Consider the following 22,746-nt stretch of genomic DNA (forward strand, 5'->3'; position numbering starts at 1 on the left):
TACTTACCAATGAATTAACTTTGATCAAATGGATACCTTGTCTGAGTTTCACTTTCATCATCCTACATTGAATAAACCACTGACTTCCCTTCCTCACAGGACTCCTGTGAGTACAAAATAAGACAGGATATGAAAAGTTGTTTCTAAGCTGGGAAGGGCTAGCTATTGCTGTTCCCTCAAACACTTGAACTTCTTCCAAATACTTCTCATTCAGTGGAGATGCTCTGATGGTGATGCAGAGAAGGAGGACCTCAAGTGTTCCTCACAACCCTGTGATTCTAAGAAGGATTAATTCAGCTTTGGGCTGGGTATCTTGGCCTTTGTGCAGTATGCAAGCAGTATTAGCCTGGCTTTGGAAAGGCAGTGTCACTTCTCTTAAAGGATTTTCTTAGCTAGTTTTGGAGTTATAACTTCTTAGATGTGCTCATAGAAGTGAGTCTCATTAGCAAAGTAAAAGATCTTTTAAACTTTTCTAGTTTGAAACAATAATATCTTATTTATTCAGCACCTGCTGTGTGTCAGGCCCTAGGTACCAAGGATTCATTAAGCCCTGCATTCATGAGGTCAGCTTCTTTTTAGAAACCCTTCATCTCAAAGGTGAAGAAACTGAGGCCAGGGCTTCACAGGCAAAGGGGCTTTGTGCACATTATGTCTTGATTTTGCAGCTGAGCTGTATCCACAGCCCAGGTTCTCAATAGCAGTCCAGACTAAGCAAATCAATTCTCTTTTTCCTTCCTCTGATGTTACCTGTCAACCTCCAGCCTCAAAAGAATGTGGTATGCAATGACTATAAAGAACCATGAGCCTTTAGGAGAATGGAATAATTATTTTTCATTGGGCTCACTGTTCTCTGCATTTTGCTGACAGTGTTATTTTTGCCACACAGCTTTTTAACCAAAAAAGATGCTTGGGGCACAGCAGATAAGATTACTAAAAACTTGCTCAGCATTAGGAGTGACCCCACTGCCTCTTGGGTCTCCACCTTTGCTATTTTCGGCTGCGTCCTTTTCTCTGGCTTGTTGCCATGCTTTAGAAAATTGCTAAACATTCAAGGGCTTCGGTAATGAGGAATGGTTCTGGGTTTGGACGTGCTCCTGCACTAAGGGAAATGAGGTTCCCCAATATAGATACTGGTGGCTCCTTACCACCCCTCCTTAGCTTCAGCAGAGAATAGAACTACAGGTATTGATTGACTTACCACCTATGCAACTTACAACTATTCAACTTTAGGACCACAATTGCTAGCTACAGCTGCGCCGCGTCTGGCAGCACAAACGTTGCCCAGCTGGGCGTATGACAGTGCGGACCAGCTTCAGGCAGCACTAACATCTCCACGTGCACCATTTCAACTGTACATATAGCCTACTCAACTTACGACCAAATCATGTTACGACCGGTCTGTGGTTCCGACCGTGGTCATAAGCCGAGCACTAGCTGTAACAGAAAAACATAAACTCACATTGAACATTTTACTCTTTCAGTTTAAGTACTTAACCTTTGAATGTTCATTTACTAGGCACTTGCTTGCATTTAGATATCTCTGTTGGAACCATCCCTGTATGAAAGCCATTTACTGCAGGACCAGCTACCACCATTGAGGGTTTCTGCCATCCAGTATGGTGCCCAGTGGTTTACCTGCATTAACTCATTGAATGCTCACAAACCCCAAAGACACAGATAAGCATAATAGATAAGGATAAAGATTTTGCAGGTAAGGAAATGGAGGCCCAGAGAGGGCAAACCCTTGTTCAAGATTGTACATTCAGTAAGTGTCAGGTCAGGGACTGGTACTCAAGTCTGCCTGACTCCCAAATCTGAATTCTTAACCAGTTACTGGGGCTGCCACATTATGGACTTCTCACTGGAGGCATTCAACAAAAAGAAACAGCATGGCACACCAGGGAAGGCCGGGTCCTCCCAGTGTCTGTCATTATGCCAACACATTCGTGGAGTTCCTATTCTGTTTTGTTTCTTGAGTTCAGTTATTTTTAATGGGATGAATATTTACTGCAGGGAAACTTCATTATCTTAAATTATTTCATGAGAAGCCCAGGTCATATTAGGGAAATACAGTCTAAATATGAGACTATTATAAAAAGAATTAAGACAATGTCTCAGACTTCTCTTTTTCTTCCAGTTTCAAGAGGGTAATTGAATACATATGTGATTTTCCTATATACTTCAGAGAACACACAGCCATTGACAGCGAAAAGCTCCAAGTGGCTTCACTCTGAGTCACTAGCTTTGGAGTTAAGGACAAGTGTTTTGCAGGCAGGTGAAAGTGAATTTGAATTATGGCTTGCCCATATGCAAGTGTGAACCTTCAGCAAGCTACTTCACTTTTCTAAGCTTCAGATTTCTTCATATTTAAAATGGGCATAGCAATACCCATTTCAAGGATTATTTGAAGGATCAATAAATAATGTAGTGACATTTTAGAATTCTTAGTATTATGCTTCCAGGGAATAAATACTCATTAAGCCTTGGCTGTTGAGCTACTATTCGCTTGACACCATCCATATCACATGCAAATTTCAATATTCTATTAATACCAACTATTCTATAGTGCCACATGCCATCCCCACTATTTAGTATAATTGTATATGCTTCATAGTAATTATTTTATAATGTAAATTCACAAAGTTTCAGTTTTAGAATAACAACAATAATAAAAGAATGGATTACACATTGAACATTTGCAAAGATCCAATACCTGAGCTAAATCTGTAATTTCAGAAAACAAACTGCAGATTCCAAAGTGTGAGATATTATAATCATCATAACGACTAACGTAGACTGAGCCTCTGTTTTGCATGAGGTGCTTTATTAAGAGTTATAAACATTATAGTTCATCAGTCCTCATGATAAACCTACCAACTAGCCATTATTTTCCCACTGATGAGAAAAAAAATCTCAAACTCAATTAGGTTATGTAACTTGCTTAAGGTTGCACAACCAGTGAATTGCCAAACCAAACCTATCAGATGTTAAAGCTACTGCACTACCGATTGCCCTAATGTGGCTCTGGTAATCTCTTGGGGGAACTAACTTTTTATTACCAAGGGGAGGTGGCCTTAAATACTAAGTTAAAGAAGGGGTGGAATAAGTTACTGGTTAGAGTAAGTTGTGTGGTAGTCTCTAAAGGCAAGAAGAATTTTGACTACTGTCTTCTTATTGTTATGTATTTTTGTGTATGTTTAAAGTATACCAACATGATATTTTGGTTACTATAGTCAAGCATAATAAATTGGTTACTATAGTCAAGCAAATTAACATATTATCTCACGTAGTTACCATTTTGGATGTGTGGCAAGAGCACCCAAAATCTACTCTGTTAGCAAAAATTCTGAAGGTAACACAATATTATTAACACTAGTCCTCATGTTGTCCATTAAATCACTAGGCTTATTCATCTTAGTATCTGCAACCTTGTATACTTTGACCTAATTCTTTTCATCTCCTCCCCACTTTCCACCCCTGGTAACCACTGTTTTGTTTTGTTTTTATGCATTTGGCTTTCTTTTATGAATGGAGATTATACATAAAAGTGAGACCATGCAGTATTTCTCTTTTTGTGTCTGGCTTATGTCATGTAGCATAATGTCTTCCGGGTTCATCCATGTGTGGCAATGGCAGGATCTCATTTTTTAAGGCTGAATATTTCATTTTATGTATGAGTGAACTTCAAAAAGTACATGGAAACTGGAATTAAAACTAAAAAATATATAAACATTACTTCTCAACAAAAGCTACATCAAGTTCAAGACGCTTTTGGAAACAATGATACCATTCAGTCCATCCCTAAAGAACTGAGGATCCTGGGAATTTAATCATGGCAACGTAATCTCTTTTACATTATTCACTGAAGAAAAATGGGAACCATTTAAAGACTTTTTTTTAAGATTGGAAAAACAAAAAGAAGTCAGGGGGAAACAAATCATGAGTGTAAGGAGGATGCCTAATGAATCCCCATCAAAACTCTTGCCAAAATCATTATTCGATAAAAGGAATGAGCAGGAGAATTGTTGTGGAGAAGGAATCTCTGCTGAAGCTTTCCCAGGCATTTTTTCTGCTACAGCTTTTGATTTTCTCAAAACACCCTAATAATAAGCAAATGTTATGGTCTCTTTGCCATTCAGAAAGTCAACAAGCAAAATGCCTTGAGCATCTCAAAACACTATTGTTATGACCTCTGCTCTTGACCAGTCTGCTTTTGCTTTGACTGGACCATTTCTACTTCTTAGTAGACACTGGTTTCATTTGTGCTTTGTCTTCAGGATCATACTGATAAAGCCATTTTAATCTCCTGGCACAATTCTCTGGGAAAATGTTTCAAGCTCTTGATCCCACTTGTTTAAAATTTTCTGTTGAAAACTGTTCTTGGCTGGGTACAGTGGCTTATGCCTATAATCCCAGCACTTTGGGAAGCCAAGGTAGAAGGATTGCTTGAGCCCAGGAGTTTGAGTGCAGCCTGGGCAACTTAGTGAGACCCCATCTTTGCCAGTCAGAGTGACAATCATTAAAAAATCTCTAGACAACCGATGTTGGAGAGGATGTGGAGAAATAGGAAGACTTTTACTCTGTTGGTGGGAGTGTAAATTAGTTCGACCATTGTGGAAGACTGGTGGTTCCTCACAGATCTAGAAATAGAAACACCATTTGACCCAGCAATCCCATTATTGGATATAAACCCAAACGATTGCAAATCATTCTACTATAAAGACACATGCACCTGTATGTTCACTACGGCACTATTTGCAGTAGCAAAGACTTGGAACCAACCCAAATGCTCATCAATGATAGACTGGATAAAGAAAATGTGGCACATATACACCATGGAATACTATGCAGCCATAAAAAAGGATGAGTTCATGTCCTTTGCAGGGACATGATGAAGCTGGAAACCATCATTCTCAGCAAACTGACACAAGAACAGAAAACCAAATGCTACATGTTCTCACTTGTAAGTGGATGTTGAACAATGAGAACACATGGACACAGGGAGGGGAACATCACACACCGGGTCCTGTTGGGGAGTATACCTATGTAACAATCCTGCAGGATCTGCACTTGTACCCCAGAACTTATAATAAAAAAGAAATTTAAAAATAAATAAATAAATTAGCAAGGCATGGTGGCATGTATCTGTAATCCCAGCTACTTGAGAAGCCAAGGTGGGAAGAACACTTGAGCCTGGGAGGTTGAGGCTGCAATGAGCTGTGATCATGCAAACTTACCTCAGCCTGGGTGACACAGCAAGACCCTGTCTTGAAAAAAGAAAGCAAGCAAACTCTTTTATCTGAAGCTAAGCTGGGTGCAATGGTTTGGGTACCCATCAAGTGGAAAGTGTGCTCAACTTTAATTGTGTAAGCTGAATCAATTGAGATATCTCTGGTGTTGGCTGCTGTTCCTGTTGTTGTCAGTCCTCTTCAATTAGAATGAACAGAATTGATTTTTGCAAATTGATGTGGACAGTCTGGTGCTATGGGCTTTGACTTTAACATAATCTCATCCCTTCCTAAATGTAGTTAACCTTTTGTAAACTGCTGATTTCTATGGGGCATTATCTCCATAAACTTTTCATAAAGCATCAGTAATTTCATCATTCTTCCACCCAAGTGTCACCAAAAATTTGATGTTTGTTCTTGCTTCAATTTTAGCAGAATTCATGTTGTCCTCTAGGGCCTGTTTTCAAACTAATATCTTATCTCTTTGAGTGCCTCAAACTAGATCTTGTTCAAACATGTTATAACCAGTTAGTACAAGTTAATTTTTGTTGCAAAAAAAAAAAAATGAAATCCACTCATAGTTTTTTTCCTAATATGCATTTCCATGAACTTTCTGAAGATGCCATTACAGACACACACACACACACACACTCACACACACACACACACACACACACACACAATTTATTTATCTAATTATCTGTCAATGGATGCGTAGGTTGTTTCCATATCTTGTCTATCGTGAACAACGCTGCAATGAGTATGGGCGTTCACATATCCATACAAAGTATTGATTTCATTTCCTCTTGGTAGATAAATAGTAGTGGGATTGCTGGTTCATATGGGAGTTCTATTTTTAATTTTTTAAGGAGACTCCATATTGGTTTTCATAATGGCTGCCCCAGTTTATATTCCCACCAACAGTGTACAAGGGTTCCATTTTCTCCATATTTTTACCAGCACTTATTATCTCTTGTTTTTTTCATAACAGTCCCCCTTCATTATAGTTTTGATTTGCACTTCCCTAATAATCAATGATGTTATTAAGCACCTTTTCATATATCCGTTGGAAATTTGTGTATCTTCTTTGGAAAAAAATGTCTGTTTCGGTCCTTTGTCCATTTTTAAATCAGGTTATTTGTTTGTTTTTTTCTGTTGAGTTGTCGGAGTCATTTATGTATCCTGGATATTTGCAAATATTTTCTCCCAATACTCAGGCTGCCTTTTCATTTGGTTAATCCTCTCCTTATTTTAAAAAGCTTTTACAGTCTGTTCTATACACAATTCATTTTCTTTTCAGTAGCATTCCAGTTAACCCTTGTTTTGTAAATTAAGGCAATTCTATGATACAGTTTTTTTCTTTTATCTATTTTTAAATGAGTTATCAATAATGGAATATTCTTACCATCTTCAAAGTATCAGAAACATTTTTCCTTGTGTTTAAACTGTCTGGAACATTGACAAATGTACCCATTATGCCTTCTTATCTCAATCTTCTCCAACGGAAGAAACAAACTGTTGGAGATGGCAGTTGAAAGCTAATCTCAGCTCTTATTCTCAGCGTGTGGGTGCTAGGCTTGTTTTCTTCATAGAAGCAGAGACCGGATTTGTGAAGATGAGGAGAAGAACCCACAAACTGCTAAAGTATTAGCAATTGTGGTCCAACCCTAAAGCACAGAGAGGCAGAGAAATAGCACTAATGGCTGGCTCAGAGCCATTTTGCTTATCAGAGAAGACCGAACATATCAACACATGCATCATCTACATAATTAAGAATCTATCAAAACAGTTCTGTTTTTAATTCGTCTCTTGGTGATACCATGTAGGTTCTTTCAAGAAACAAAGCACATGCATTCTATGCAACAGGATAAAATCCTGCCATATCTTGTCTCCATCACTTCCTAATCATTTCGTTTTAATAATTTTAGCCATCAAGGTTGCTGTGGGTATTTAAAAAGAGAATATATAGAAAGTGCTTGGATCATAGGCATAATCATTATTGAGTATTAAATGCTGTTATCATCATTGCTATTTTAAATGTTTTAAATGCTATTATCATTGCTATTATTATAATTATAAAAAAATGATGTGAAGCAGCAGATCAAATTATTGAATTATACATGTCCTCACTCCATTTTTTGTTATAATCTAAGAAAGAAGGAAAATAAAAACCATTAAAACTAGAAAAATGCCATTGTTTGGGTAGCTTTGAACTTCTAAAATATATCACGTTACTCCCCCTTATCAGCAGTTAAATTCTTCTTTGCTGAAGCACTTCTGTATTCATGTTTAGGCTCACTGAGACTAAATTTGTTTTCACTGTGAATAGACTAAAATGACATGTGAAAATTCTCTCATCTCTATTTTTCCTTATTAGTTATGTAATGTGACATTTTAAAAGAGTGATGGCTGAGATTTTTTAAAAATTTTATTCTGTGAATCTCAAAATTAAACAGAATGAAAATTTATACCTCAATGATAAAAGCTTTAATTGCTCAGAGTATGTAAGAAATATTGGGAGCGTATCATTTGCTCCTCAAAAGGATTGTAAGTTTCACAAAGAAAGGTATGGGATTGTCTCTCTTCCTTTTATCTAGAGGCTGTCTCCATTTTCTGCATTCAGAAGAGGCTTGATAATTGTATAAATATAGATTTTTAGCTGAATGTGGAATAAATAATTCATTTCAATACTTAATAATAAAGTATTCATGCCTAGTAAATAGAGCTAAAAAATTTCATGCTTACTATGATTCATTGTAAGGGGTAGCCAGTACAGGAGCATATTTATTCCTTAAAGTTCTTGTTAGTCACAAACAAAAAACAGTTGCTACCATATTGGAGCCCCTACTGCATACCAGGTCTTATGGTAGAAGTATTATATACATTATTTCATTTAGGCTGCTTCTAGATGGTGAGATTGTGATTATTGTAGCCATTTTACAGGTGGTAAAACTAAGGCTCAAAGAGAATTGGCCTCAGTGGTTACTAGTTAGTAAGTGCTAGGGCTGGAATTCTAAACTGGGTTTGTTTGGCTTTGAAATCCACATCCTTTTCAGGAATACCACAGCTCTTCTGTTTATGCTAGTTGGACCTATTCTGCACCAGGGTTGAATTCAGAACTGAAACATTGCTAGAAATGCACAAAGGCTAAAAAATGCCCAACCTTTTCTACTGTTTGACCTGCATGAGGGCTGCCTTCAGGAGTCTCTGCTAGTAGTGAGTGCCAGAAAATACAATTAAAACTCCATCAGTCACCTGGAACAGGCATATTTGATCGTTGAACAGATCTGAATGGAAAGGCATTTAATTTGCAAGCCCAGGTCAAGTTGCAAGAGATAAAAAAAAAAGGGAGTTCCCTGGTGAATTTCAAGATGCATTAAATGCACATGGAGCCGAGTCTAGCTCCCTTCCCTCTGTCTTGCTTTTTTGGGTCAAAAATCAGTTTTGCACAGACGTATTTTGGAAACTCAGTTGGAAAGCATAATTTATATGTAAGTTGTATGTGTGACCCACAGAGCCTTCCATAGTTTAATTTGTAAGTTTGGAGCTAATGACCATTATTTTTTCTGCTGTGCTCTTCTTGCTTAAAGCTAATTAAGTTTGCTATTCTCTAGATGCTCAGCTCTCAGTGCCCCAGTGTAGGGAAGCTGTCTGTGTATGAAGGTCCCAGAGCTGGCAGAAGTCATCAGGTTGCTGTCCATCTGCAGGATGCCTGGCTTCCTAAGACCTTGCCAGTGTCCCCACACCTTATTGCCTCTAACGGCCCAGGGTACAGAGACAGTAATTCTCTATGCTGGTCTTCTACAGAATTTGACAGAACAATGATGAGGTGCTCTCTCTACATTTTACCAGGGAGCTATAATAGCTATGGCACAAGTAATAAAGCTAACATGTACTGAGCATTTATTCCATGCCAAGCAGACTTTGATCTGTGAAATGGCTCATAACATTATCTCATTTTATCCTTTCAACACTCTATCGTCATCCCCATTTTATACTTGATAAAATATAGCTCAGAGAGGTTAGTATCCTGCCCATAGTCACATAGCTAGTAAGATACATGCCCATTGGCCCAACCATCTGACCATCAACATTCTGAACTATATTACAAGCACACTAGGTTATCTCCTCCTCCACTAGTGGCCCATCCAAAGTTAAGAGAGAAACCCAAAAAAGCAAACCAAAAAGGATACTTTTGCAATATACCTTGAAATCACTTAATTATTTAGCAAAGACTTACTGAGCACCTCCTATGTGGCAGAACATTAGAGCATTGCTGTTCAAATGAAATAACTGTGTCATTTAATAAATTACATAATAGCCTCATTAAAAATAAGAATAGGCCGGGCGCGGTGGCTCAAGCCTGTAATCCCAGCACTTTGGGAGGCCAAGGCGGGTGGATCACGAGGTCAAGAGATCGAGACCATCCTGGTCAACATGGTGAAACCCCGTCTCTACCAAAAATACAAAAAATTAGCTGGGCATGGTGGTGCGTGCCTGTAATCCCAGCTACTCAGGAGGCTGAGGCAGGAGAATTGCCTGAACCCAGGAGGCGGAGGTTGTGGTGAGCCGAGATCGCGCCATTGCACTCCAGCCTGGGTAACATGAGTGAAACTCTGTCTCAAAAAAAAAAAAAAAAAAAAAGAATAAACAGGCCAAATTAATTTTAATAACATTTTATTTAAATCAGTAGATTCAAAATATCATTTTGGCATGTATTCAATATGACAAATTATTAATTACATATTTTACATCCTTTTGTCATATTGTATTCAAAATCCAGCTCATTTTAAATTTTTAAACTTACTTATATTTAAATTTTGACTAGCCACATTTCAAGTAATCAGTAGACATATGAGCTAGTAGCTACCATATTAGAAAGCACAGCTCTGGATAGTTTCTGAGAGGTATAAATAAAGGCAGTTTCCACCTCAAGGAACTAAGGCAGACAACACAAGGCAGTGATTGTACAAGTGTAAAAAGCACGATGATAGGGAACTACATAGAGCGTGTTTGGATGACACAAGGGGCCCATAATTCAGCCTATCACAAGGGGGAAAAATAGAGGAGAAAAAGTAGAGAGGAGCTCTGGTGGTCTGGCCTACCAACATGTAATAATCAGAAACCAATGTAAGACCCTCATATAGCCACTGAAAATATAAAAAGCAAAGGGCATGCATAAACAGCCAATGAAGACAACATTTAGAAGAAGAATTAGCTCAGTAAACAAAATAAAAATCTCAAAATTTTTTTTTTCCTTTTCAACTTTTAGGTTCTGGGGGTACATGTGCAGGCACTCCCTTGTTACATGGGTAAATTACATTTCACTGATGTTTGCTGTACAGATTACTTTGTCACACAGGTACTATACATAGTACCCGATAGGTTAGTTTTTTGACCCTCAACCTCTGCCCTCAAGTAGGCCCCAATGTCTATTGTTCTCACCTTTGTGTCCATGAATACTCAATGTTTAGTGTCCACTTATGAGAACATGCCGTATTTGGTTTTCTGCTCTTGCATTAATTCACTTAGGATAATGGCCTCCAGCTCCATCTACATTGCTGCAAAGAACATAATTTCATTCTTATGGCTGCAAGGTATTCAATGATGTACATGTACCACATTTTCTTTATCCAGTCTATTGTTTGTAGGCATCTAGGTTGATTCCATGTCTTTGCTATTGTGAATAGTGCTCCAGTTGAACATATTAGTACATGTGTCTTTTTGTAGAATGATTTATAATCCTTTGGGTACATACCAACTAATGGGATTGCTGGATCAAATGATAGTTCTTTTTTAATATTTTTAAGAAATCTCCAAACGGCTGTCCACAGTGGCTGAACTAATTTACATTTCCATCAGGAGTGATAAACAATCTCTTTTCTCTGCAAACTTGCCAGCATCTGTTATTTTTGAATTTTTAAATAATAGCCATTCTGACCAACATAAGATGGTATCTCATTGTGGTTTTGATTTGCATTTCTCTAATGATCAGTGATGCTGAGCATTTTTTATATGCTTATTGGCTGCGAGTATGTCTTCTTTTTAGACGTGTTTGTTCATGTCCTTTGCCCAGTTTTCGGTGGGGCTGCTTGGTTTTTACTTGTTGATTTGAGTTCTTTATAGGTTCATATATTAGACTTTTGTTTATATGTAGTTGGTGAATATTTTCTCCCATTGTGTAGGTTGTTTATTCTGTTGATGGTTTCTTTTGCTGTACAGAAGCTCTTTAGTTTAATAAGGTTCTACTTATCAATTTTTGTTTTTGTTGCAATTGCTTTTGGAGAATTCATCATGAAATCTTCACCAAGGCCTATGTCCCGAATGGAATTGTCTAGGTTTCCTTATAGGGCTTTAAAAAAGTTTCAGGTTTCATATTTAAGTCTTCAATCCATTTTGAGTTGATTTTTGTATATGATAAAAGGAATAGGTCTGGTTTCAATCTTCTGTATATGGCTAGCCAGTTATCCCACCGCCCTTTGTTGAATAGAAAGTCCTTTCCCCATTGCTTGTTTCTGTCCCTTTGTCAAAGATTGGATGGCTGTAGGTATACAGCTTGATTTCTCGGTTCTCTAACCTGTTCCCTTCATCTATGTGTTTGTTTTTATACCAGTATCATGCTGTTTTGGCTACTGTAGTCCTGTAGTAAAGTTTGACATTGGGTAGTGTGGTGCCTCCAGCTCTTTTTTTTTTTTTTTTTCCTTAGAATTACTTTAGCCATTTGGGCTCTAACATGAGAAAATTTTAGAAATAACCTCCTCTGTATATTTAAAAATACAAAATTCAAAATAAATAAAGAGGGTGAAAAGAGATCAAAGAAGAGACAAGAGAAAGAGATAAAAGTGAGTTAGCAGAGCTGAGAAAAGAAGATGAAGACAAAACTATTCCAAAATTGAGACCCCTATTAGCAAAAGCATGAAATTGTATAGATGCTGCTGAAAAAAAACAGTCACCTGAAGGACAAGCTATTTTTAAAAAAACAATAATATGAAGAGTAAAAGTGTGTTGAGAAAAAATGCTAGATTTAGAAGATGAGCAAGGGAAACAAATACATGGCCAGTAGTTACTGTAGAAGTACAGAGTACAAAAGGCATCCAAAGGCATGAGGGGAAACAAAGTAAAATAAATTATCTCTGGAATAGAGGAAGATATAACTTTGTATATTAAGAAGATGCATCATATTCCTGGAAAAAAATGGATAGAAAATGGCCAGTGCCTAGGACATGAACTAGTAAGCTAGCTGAATGTCAAAGAAGAAATCTTTTGCACATCTTGAGTCATTCTTATTCAGAGCTCTGATCAGCTCCAGATGAAAGTTGAATAATGTGTGCAAAGTTCTGAGAGGAGGAATAGAAAAGAGCTATCCGGGAATTTTAAATGAGCTAAAATTACCATTTATATATTGCCCAACAGGAAAATATTTTTAAACATGCATGACCATGGGCAATGCCGCTCTGTTATTAGTTGGGTTGTATCTCCCCAACGCCCACCAAATTCATACATTGAAATCCTAACCCCCATGTCCCAGAATGTGACCTTACTGGAAATAGAGCCACTGAAGATATAATTAATTGAGATAATGTTATACTGGAGTAGGGTGGGACCCTAATCCAATAAGATTGGCGTCTTCATAGAAAGAGAAAATTTGAACATAGAGACAGACATGCATAAAGGAAAGATGATGCAAAGACACCCAAGGAGATGATGAGCATACTCAAGATGAAGAGAGAGGCCTGTAGTAGATTATTCCTCCACTTTCCTCAGAAGCAATCAACCCTGCTGACACCTTGATTTCAGACTTTTAGCTTCCAAAATTGTGAGATGATAAATTATTGTTCTTTAAGCCACCCACTTTGTGGTATAGTCATGTATCACTTAATGACAGGGATACATTCTGAGAAATAAGTTAGGTGATTTCATTGTTGCATAAACCTCAGAAAGCGCTTACACAATCCTGGCTAGAATAACCCACTACACTCCGAAGCTATATGGTAGAGCCTATTGCTCCCAGGCCACACACTTAGGCAGTGTGTTATGGTACTGAATGCTCTGGATAACTGTAACACAGTGGTAAGTATTTGTGCATCCTAATATTCCAAAATATTTTAAAGGCACAGTAAAAATATGGTACAATAGATAAAAAACAGCACACCTATAGAGGCACTTACCATGAATGAAACTTCAGGGCTAGAAGTCGTTCTGGGTGAGTCAGTGAGTGGGTGCTGAGTGAATGTGAAGACCTAGGACATTACTGTGCACTGCTGTAGACTTTATAAACACTGTGCACTTAGGCTACACTAAATTTATAAACATATTTTTCTTCAGTAATAAATTAATCTTGGCTTAGTATCACTTTTTACTTTATACACTTTTTAAAAAACTTTTTGACTCTTGTAGTAACACATCTTAGAGCATAAGCTCATTTACAGCGGTACAAAAATATTTTCTTTATATTCTTATTCTGTAAGCTTTTGCGTATTTCTAAAATGTTTTATTTATTCATTTAGTTTTCACTTTTTGAACTTTTTTGTTAAAAACTAGCACACAAACACACATTGGTCTAGGCCTACACAAGATTAGGATCATCAGTATCACTTGTCTTCCTCCTCCACATCTTGTCCCATTAGAAGGTGTTCAGGACCAGTGGCACACATAGCACTGTCATCTCCTAGGATAACAATGCCTTCTTCAGGAATACCTCCTGAAGGACCTGCCTAAGGCTGCCTTACAGTTAACTTTAAAAAAAAATAAATACAAAGAGTGCACTCTAAAATAATGATAAAAATAATAGTACAGTGAATATGTAAACGAGTAACACATTGTTCATTGTCATTATCAAGTATTATATACCACATGCAATTTTCTGTGCTATACTTTTATAGACTCAAAGCACAGTAGGTTTGTTTATATCAGCATCCTCACAAGCATATGAGTAATGCATGACATTTTGATAGCTGTGATGTCACTAGGTGATAGGAATTTTTCAGCGCCATTGTAATCTTATGGGACCACTGTCGTATATGTAGTTCATCGTTGATCAGAATGTCATTATGCAAGTGCATGACTGTTCTTTTTATGGCAGCCTTAGTAAACAATTAATATAAACTTTCATGAGCCTGTCTTGCAAAAACTCCATTACAGAATCCAGCCAGTAGAGAGATGAATTTAAAATACAGATCTGTAAAGACAGCAAATACTAAATCCTATGGCTAAACAACTGTGAAGGCTAAAGTTTCAGAATAAAAAGCAATCATTTAAAATACCAATAATGTAAAATTAATAAGAAAATAAATTGGCATGAAAGAGAAAAATAGAAATGGAAATCTATCAGTGTCCTCACCTTTCAGTCATACCTCAGTAGATAAATGTCTAAAGTTAATACAATGAAGAAATATTTAAATGGCTAGGCTTAATCATTTTGACTAAAATAAGGAACAAAACAAAAAAGCTCACTATAGTGGTTAACACCATTATCAATGTGTTTGTTGGTATAGTTAGATATGACACAGAAATTATGTTTATAAATGTTGGAAAATACCCTCTGGCACAAGACAAGATTGCTGTCATAAAATAGTAAGTATTCGGATAAATATATAACACCCAAAATGTTTCATGTTAGAAATAAACAAAAAATAAAAAATCCCAAATAAAATTGTTAAAGCAACACAAAATGAGGGATAACTTTAGAAATAGTACAGACTATGTGTGAATAAAGCTACATTACCTGTTTAAAGACATAAAGAATGAATTAAGTAGAGTAATATACCATGTACTATGGAAGACTGAATCCTGTAATATTGCAGTCTTTTCAAGTACATGTATATGTTGAATGTGGTTTCTATTTTAAAAAGCTGGGATTGGGGCCAAGATGGCCAAACAGGAACAACTCTGGTCTGCAGTTCCCAGTGAGACCAATGCAGAAGGCAGGTGATTTCTGCATTTCCAGCAGAGTCACCCAGTTCATCTCATTGGGACTGGCTAGGCAGTGGGTGAAACCCACAAAGGGGGAGCAGAAGTAAGGTGGGGCATTGCTTCGCCCAGCAAGTACTAGGAGCCAGAAGGATCTCCCGCCCCCAGCCAAGGGAAACTGTGAGGGATGGTGCTATCCAGACCGGATACTACATTTTTCCCATGTTTTTTGCAGTCAGCAGATTAGGAGATTGCTTCATGTGCCTACACCACCAGTGCCCTGGGTTTTAAGCACAAAACCAGCAGCTGTTTGGACAGACACTGAGCTAGCTGCAGGAGTTTTTTTCATAACCCAGTGGCAACTGGAACCTCAGTGAGAAAGAACAGGTCACTCCCCTAGAAAGGGGGCTAAAGCCAGGGAGCAAAGTGGTCTCGTTCAGTGGGTTTCACTCCCATGGAGCCCAGCAAGCTAAGAACCACTGGCTTGAAATTCTTGCTGCCAGCACAGCAGCCTGAAGTTGATGTGGGATAATTGAGCTTGGTGCGGGGAGGGGCATTCGCTATTACTGAGGCTTTAGTAGGCAGATTTCCGCTGACAGTGCTAAGGAGGCTGGGAGGTGTGGACTGGGCAGAACTCATCACAGCACGGCAAGGCGGCTATGGCCAGACTGCTTCTCTGGATTCTGCCTCACTGGGCAGGGCATGTCTGAAGGAAAGGTAACAGCCCCAGTCAGGGGCTTACAGATAAATTTGTATGTCCCTGGGACACAGCACCTGAGAGATGGGGTGGCTGTGGGGCACAGCTTCAGCCAATTTAACCTCTCTTGCCTGCCATCTCTGAAAAGAGCAGCTGATCCTGACAAGAGAGATTCTCCTAGCACAGCACATCAGCTCTGCCAAGGGACAGACTGTCTCCTCGAGTGAGTCCCTGACCCCAGTGCCTCCTGACTGGGAGAGACCTCCCAACAGGGACTGACAGATAGCTCATATAGTAGAGCTCCAGCTGGCATCAGGCTGGTGCCCCTCTGTGATGAAGCTTCCAGGGGAAGGAGTAGACAGCAATCTTTGCTGTTCTGCAGCCTCTACTGGTGATACCCAGGTGAACAGGGTCTGAAGTATACCTCCAGCAAACTGCAGCAGACCTGCAAAAGAGGGGCCTGACTGTTAGAAGAAAAAACAAACAGAAAGCAAAAATATCGACATCAACGAAAAGGATCCCCATGAAAAACCCTATCCAAAGGTCACCAGCCTCAAAGATCAAAGGTAGATAAATCCTCAAAGATGAAGGAAAAACAGAACTAAAATGCTGAAAACTTCAAAAACCAGAATGCTTCTTCTTCTCTAAATGACTGCAACTCCTCTCCAGCAAGGGCACAAAACTGGATGAAGAATGAGATTGATGAACTGATAGAAGTAGGCTTCAGAATATGCATAATAACAAACTCTTCTGAGCTAAAGGAGAATGTTCTAACCCAATGCAAGAAAGCTAAGAAGCTTGACAAAATGTTACAGGAATTTCTAACCAGAATATTCAGTTTAGATAGGAACACAAATGATCGGACGGAGCTGAGAAGCACAGCACGAGAACTTCATGAAACATACACAAGTATCAACAGCTGAATCAATCAAGCAGAAGGAAGGATAACAGAGATTGAAGATCAGCTTACTGAAATAAGATGTGAAGACTAGATTAGAAAGAAATGAATGAAAAGGGATGAACAAAGTCTCCAAGAGATATGGGACTATGTGAAAAGACCAAACCTATGGTTGATTGTCACCTAAAAGAAGAGTGCAACCAAGTTGGAAAACACTTCAGAATATTATCCGGGAGAACTTCCTCAACCTAGCAAGACAGGCTAACATTCAAATTCAGGAAATACGGAGAGCACCATTAAGATACTCCTCAAGAAGAACAACCCCAAGACACATAATCATCAGATTCTCCAATGTTAAAACAAAGAAAAAAGTGTTAAGGGCAGCTAGAGAAAGGTCAGGTCACCTGCAAAGGGAAACCCATCAGACTAACAGCAGATCTCTCTGCAGAAACCCTACAAGCCAGAAGAGAGTAGAGGCCAATATTTAACAATATTTAACATTCTTAAAGAAAAGAATATTCAACCCTTCATATCAAGCCAAATTAAGTTTCATAAGTGCAGGAGAAATAAAATCCTTCAAAGACAAGCAAATGCTGAAAGATTTTGTTACCACCAGGCCTGCATTACAAGAGCTCCTGAAGGAAGCACTAAATATGGAAAGGAAAAACTGATATCAGCCACTGTAAAAACACACCAAAATATAAAGACCAATGACACTATAAAGAAACTGCTTCAACAATGTGCAAAATAACCAGCTAGCATCAGGATAACAGGATCAAATTCACACATAACAATATTAGCCTTAAATGTAAATGGGCTAAATGCCCCAAATAAAGGACACAAACTAGCAAATTGGATAAAGAGTCAAGACCCATTACTGTGCTGTATTCTGCAGATCCTTCTCACATGCAAAGAACAGATGCATAAATAATAACAGACCAATAATCAGTAGTGAGAACAGACCAATAATCAGTAGTGAGATTAAATCAGTAACAAAAACTCTCTCAACAAAGAGAAGCTCAAGACTGGATGGATACACAGGTAAATTTTACAAAACATAAAAATAACTAATAGCAATTCTTCTGAAAGTATTCCAAAATATTGAAAAGGACAGAATTCTCTCTAACCCATTCATTCTACAAGGCCAGGATCACCCCAATAGCAATACCAGACAATGATATGGCAAAAGAGGAAAACTGTAGACCAGTATCCTGGATGAATATAGATGAAAAAATCCTCAACAAAATACTAGCAAAGTGAATCCAACAGCACATCAAAAAGATAATGTACCATGATGAAGTAGGATTTCAACATATGCAAGTCAATAAATGTGACATGCCACATTAACAGAATGAAGGGCAAAAATGATGTTTATTTTCATAGATACTGAAAAAGCATTTGATAAACTTCAACATCCATTCATGATAAAAAGCTCTCAGCAAACTAGGCATCAAATAAAGATATCTCAAAATAATAAAAACTGTATAGAAAAACCCACAGCTACCATTATACTGAATAGGGAAGAGTTGGAGTACTTTTCTCTAAAATCTGAAATAAGACAAAGATGCTCACTTTCACCACTCTTATTCAACATAATACTGGAAGTCCTAGCAAAAGCAATCAGGAAAGACTGATGATTGGAAAAGAGAAAGTCAAATTATCCCTCTTTGCTGAGGATATAATCTTATATCTAAAGTAACTTAAAGCTTTCACCAAAAATCTCTTAGATTTGATAAACGTATTCAGTAAAGTTGCAGGGTACAAAATAAATGCTCAAAAATCAGTGGTGTTTCTATACACCAAGAATGACCTAGATGAAGAAGAGATCAAGAAGACAATCCCATTTACAATAGCTACAGAAAATGCCTAGGAATAAATGTAACTAAGGGTTAAAGTATCTGCAAGAAAAACTATAAAATACTGATAAAAGAAATTGAAGATGATACAAACAAGCGGAAAAACATCCCATGTTCATGGTTAGGAAGAATTAATATTTTTTAAATGACCATATTGCCAAAAACAATCTACACATTCAGTGCAATGCCTATCAAAACACCAGTGCCATTCTACACAGAATTAGGGGAAAAATCCTAAAATTTATATGAAGTTTTTAAAAAGTCCAAATAGCCAAAGCAGTCCTAAGCAGAAAGAACAAGGCTGGAAGCATCACATTATCTGACTTCAAAACATATTACAAGGCTATAGGAACCAAGAAAGTATGGCATTGGTGTCAAAATATACACATAGATCAATGGAATCGCATAGAACACCAAGAAAAAAAGCCACATATTTACAGCCATTTCATTTTCAGCAAAGCCTACAAGAATTTACACTGGGGAAAGGATACCCTCTTCACGAATGGTGCAGAGAAAATAGGATCACTACATTCAGAAGAATGAAACTGTGTCCCTATCTCTCATCATACACAAAAATTTACTCAAAATGGATTAAAGGCTTAAAAGCAAGTCCTCAAAGTATAAACATACTAGAAGAAAACCTAGGGAAAACTCTCCTGGATATTGGTCTAGACAAATCTATGACTAAGACCTCAAAAGTGCATTAAACCAAAAGAAAAATAGATAAATGGACTTAATTACACTGAAAACATTCTGCACAGCAAATGAAATAATCAACAGAGTGGAGAGACAACCTGTTCTATGGGAGAAACTATTTGCAAACTATTCATCCAACAGGGGACTAATATTTATGATACACAAGGATCTCAGATAACTCAACAGGATAACAAATAATCCCAGTAAAAAGTGAGCAAAATATATCAATAGACATTTCTTGAAATAAAACATACAAATGGTCATATAAATAGGTATATAAACATAAAAATAGGTATACTAAAAATGCTCAATGTCACTAATCATCAGAGGAGTGTAAATCAAAGCCACAATGAGAGATCATCCTAGCCTAGTCAGAATGGCAATTATTAAAAAGAAAAAAAAGTAACAAATGTCTGTGAGAATGCAAAGAAAAGAGAACTTTTATACACTGTCGTTGGGAATGTAAGCAAGTACAGCCACTACAGAAAACAGCATGGAGGTTTTTCAAAAAACTAAAGGCAGGATTACTAGTGGTTCCAGCCATTCCACTACTGGGTATCTACCCAAAGGAAAATAAATTAATATATCAAAGGGATTTCAACATTTATATATTTATTGCAGCACTATTCACAATAGCAAAAATATGGAATCAACCTATTTCCATCAATGAATGAATGGATAAAGAAAGTGTGATATATACAAAATAGAATACTCTTTAGCCCATAACAAACTATAAAATCATGTCATTTGCAGCAACTTGTATGGAACTAGAGGTCATTGTTTTAAGTGAAATAAACCAGGTCCAAAAAGACAAATACTACATGTTCTCACTTATATGTGGGTGCTAAAAGATTTGAACAGGTAGAAGTAGAGAGTGGAAAGACTGATAACAGAGGCAGGAGGATGAAAGTAAGTGGATTAGAGAGTACAAACATACAGTTACATAGAAGGGATAAATTCAATGTTTGATTAATTCAATGGTAAGATAAATATAGTTAACAAAAATGTCTGGTATTCAGGTGATGGGCACCTTAAATACTCTGACTTGATTACAATGTATTACATACACTTACATTTCATATGTGCCCTATAAATTTGTACAAATAAAAAATAAATTATTTTAGCAGAAAATTAAACTACAGAACACTGCTGAGCAAAATTATTTAAGGCTTTAATGTTGATAGATTTGAAGATTCCATATTGTTAAAATGTCACTTATCTCCAAATTGACCAATAGATAAATGTAATCCCAGTTATAATCATTGCATATATTTTTGAGAAAATTGGTAAGATATTCTAAAATTTATACAGAAAACAAAGGACTTAATTCAAATTAATCTTGAAAAAGAAGAACAATATAAAAATACTTGCATTACTGGACTTCATGGCTTATATAATAAAGGAGACAGTTTAATACTAATGGAAGGATTGACAAATAGATCAGTAGAACAGAATGCAGACCCTAGAATGAAATCCTCATGCACACTCACTTTTTTTCAAATGTAAACAGTAAAAATAAATGCATAAATAAAGGAGAAAGAAAAGTCTTTCCACCAACCAAGTGGAAATAACAATAACCATTTAAAAAAATAAAATTCAACTCCTGTATAAACCATATAAAACTTCAGAGTAAAGCATAGCGGTATATCTTCTTAATTCAGGGGTACTGTAAAACTCTTTCAGTTTTGCTGTGTGTGTGAAAGTTGTTATAACATTGACACACAAAGCTTGAGATTTCTATTAGTAGGTTTAAGCATATTCATGGCATTACCTGTCTTGGTCATCATTGTGTTGTGTGACCTTGAGCAACTCACTATTCTGTGCCTCAGGTTTTGTAATGTGAAACAGAATAGTAATTTGTAGCTGAGCATGGATTGGAAAGAAGTGACTATGTGTGACACCCAAGAATCTGCTGTAGACACAATATATGAGTCCTGTGCTTCATTCCTTAAAACCATTCAGTAAATTTTCTCTTAAATCAGAAAATTACAGGTTGTGGTGAGATAATTACTATAGCTCCTTTAAGACTCCCTTCCTTTGATTACTTTTCTCTCAGTCAAGGATAACAACATATACTCTACCTATATTATGGACTCTTTGTAAAAGTCAAGTGTGTCTGGGTAAAAAGAAATTGTGAAATACAGCCTATTGTTAGAGTCATGTTTGTTTGGATGAACAAGGATGGGAGAGTTCAAGTTTCCTTAATTCTCTGTCTCATAGACTTATGTATATATACACAACAAAAGGGCACTACCGCCCGAGCACAGAGGCTCATGCCTGTAATCCCAGCACTTTGAGAGACTGAGGTGGGCAGATCACTTGAGGTCAGGAGTTGAAGGCTAGCCTGGCTAATATGGGGAAATGCTGTCTCTACTAAAAACACAAAAATTAGCTGGACATGGTGGTGCATGCCTGTAATCCCAGCTACTTGGGAGGCTGAGGCAGGAAAGTTGCTTGAACCAGGAGGCAGAGGTCATAGTGAGCCAAGATTGCACCACTGTATTCCAGCCTAGGTTATAGAGCAAGACTCTGTCTCAAAAAAAAAAAAAAAAAAAAAAAAAAAAAAAAAAAAAAAAAAAAAAAAGGCACTAGCAAGTGTATCCTATGGCTTGCTTCTTCCAGAGGAGAAAAATAATTTAAGTATCTAGAGTCATAATTTTGCAAAATTATGCTGGTCAGGAAGGTCAGGTTCTACACAAATCCTCTTTCCTTTAGGTAGCCGGCAACTCTACTATGTAGGAAGGAGTTGAGAAGGGAATAATATTTCCCTCCTGCATTTTCAAGGGAGACATAGTCCCTCTGATTAACAGCAATCTTTACCAATCTTTAATCCAAGATTTACTCCTATTTACTCTTCCCACAGTAATGTCAGTACAGCCAGACAGCTCTAATAAGGAAGGCTAATGCAACCTCCTTCTTGTTTGAAAATACTAAAATCCACACTATTGCCAAAGAAACCATTTGCATTAAAATTAGTGTCCATTCCATTAAGCACATCCATTATTCAACAGTCACACCCATGCAGATTTTCCTTGTAACAGATCTTTTTTGAGAAACACTTATTTGCAAGTTGTTAATCAGTTCATTACATTGGATATAAAATAACATGGCAGCAGATACTTAAGCTTCATGGATTTGCCATCAAGTGAAGAATTCCAAAGTGTACTAAGGCTGTTTCATTCAAGGGTGGCCTATTTGACCAATGAAGAAGAGAAGAAGAGATGCATCACTGTTTAAAAGGCTAAAAAGTTTGCTCCTCTAAATGATGTTATCTTAAAGCACAAATTGTACTGAGTTAACTTTACAGGTGCTTATTTAATTTATTTATCTGTTTTAATTCAAGTATCTCAAAGGAATATTACTTGTAACCGTAACACCCAACAGTGATATTTTTTCTGTCATTGCTGTTTCAAGCACTGCAGATGACAATCACATATATGACTTTTGAAAAAATTAGTTACT

This window comes from Sapajus apella, unplaced genomic scaffold, assembly GCF_009761245.1.
Source record: "Sapajus apella isolate SASKATOON/1434 unplaced genomic scaffold, GSC_monkey_1.0 scaffold71, whole genome shotgun sequence".
Lineage (NCBI taxonomy): Eukaryota > Metazoa > Chordata > Mammalia > Primates > Cebidae > Sapajus > Sapajus apella.